Source organism: Tupaia chinensis, unplaced genomic scaffold, assembly GCF_000334495.1.
Source record: "Tupaia chinensis unplaced genomic scaffold, TupChi_1.0 Scaffold000099_1, whole genome shotgun sequence".
NCBI lineage: Eukaryota > Metazoa > Chordata > Mammalia > Scandentia > Tupaiidae > Tupaia > Tupaia belangeri.
The window spans coordinates 4,921,134-4,922,747 of NW_006159563.1; the positions used below are offsets into that span (position 1 = coordinate 4,921,134).

At 46.3% G+C, this 1,614-nt stretch overlaps 1 pseudogene; it reads left to right on the forward strand.

Moving 5' to 3' along the window:
- The first annotated feature begins 242 nt into the window (after positions 1-242).
- On the forward strand, positions 243-357 carry LOC114006916 (uncharacterized; annotated as a pseudogene).
- Positions 358-1,614: the final 1,257 nt, after the last annotated feature.

Sequence of the window (1,614 nt, forward strand, 5' to 3'; positions counted from 1 at the left end):
GGCACGGTCCTTCCAGAAAGAACTTTGGCATCCTAAAATCACCTTCCCAGATCTCCAGCTGTGCTTTCTGGAAAGCAGTGACATTCAGTGCTGTTGTCCCTCAAATGCTTTCTGAATGTGTTAGCTCAGCCTGAGGGGTGAGATCAGGCCTGAGGGGTGAGGTGGGATCATGTAATTTCCTTTTGGTTTTAGTCCTCCTACCTCACATCTCCAAGAGTCCATGACTTTAAGTGTCATCCTATAGGCTGCCAGTTAAGCTGACTACGCTCTTTTCTCTGTGGGAGCCTGGTATGAATGTTCCTTTCTCTGTGGTAGTGTCTATGCCTGTTGCTTGTGTGGGTGGCCTTAGAGACAGATCAGTCCAATGGACATTCATGTCTTTGACTTCATGCTGTTCCCAGCCTAGTTTCCAGTGCCCAGGGGTCACTTTGGTCAAGTTGTCATGTCCATCTGCATGAAGTTGCAGAACTAGAAGCATGTGATAAAAGCCTACACAGGGCCAGCTTCAAGTTCCCTGACTGCCAGGATATCTGTGTCTTAGTTCGTTTTTTTTCATTGCTCTAACAAAATACCCGAGACTGGGTAATTTATAAAGCAGTTTATTTTGGCGCACAATTCTGGAGGCTAGAAGTTCAAGATCAAGGGGCCACATCTGGCAAGGGGTCCTGCTGCATCGTAACATGGCAGGAGTACTGGGCGTGTGCAAAAGAGAGTGACCTGTCTTATAACAACCCTCTCTCCAAGAACTAAATCATCCCTGAGAGAAGAAACCTAGTCTTTTGAGAACTATCTGATCATTTCTTAGAGGCTCCCTCTCCCAACACTGTTGGAATGCCAGTTAAATTCCAACATGCCTTTTGGCAGGGACAAATTACATACAGGAAGAACCAGGGCAGTCTGTTTCCCCATGAGGTGGAGCTTTACCAAGTTTAATGCAGGTGAAATTGAAGACATGGTGGCTGGAAAATGGCTTATGGGTCAGTGCACTCGCAGCTCCAGCCCCTAGACAAGTACTGGGTGCTGATCCTGTGCCACTAAATACTATTTCCAGTCAAAAAAAAAGAATACCTCTTATTGATTTTGCCCTTCTCTGCCCACATTCTGAACATGGTTGGAAGGGGAGTGGAAATGCCCTCTTTGAAGCTGTGCTCACAGAGTATTCTCATGCCTCAGCAAGAGGAAGCAGGAAATGCTTTTCTGGGAGAGGCTGGGACTTGAGCACATAACCCCCCCAATGCAAGCACCATCCCAAAGAGCTTTTCTACCACGTTCACTTAGTTTCCACCACAGGTAAAGTTTTTATTGCAGTAGATGCTACCCTGTACACTTGAAGGGATGGAAGAGTTGAGTAAGTAGCCTACCTTAGGGAGCTTCCACTCTAACAAAGTGTTGGAAGGGGTTGATGCCGTAAGTCCTGGGCTTGGGTGTCAATAGCAAGCCAGCTGATACTGATCTCAAAGGGACTCTCATAGCGTCATCCAGATTAGTTACAAAAGGACAAATTCATCATGCCCATTCATCTCAGACGATTTGCAAAAATGATGACTGCTATGTTGGCTGTCATTGTTCTCATCACATGTAGTCTCAGAAAGCAGCTCTTTGCTGACGCTCCTC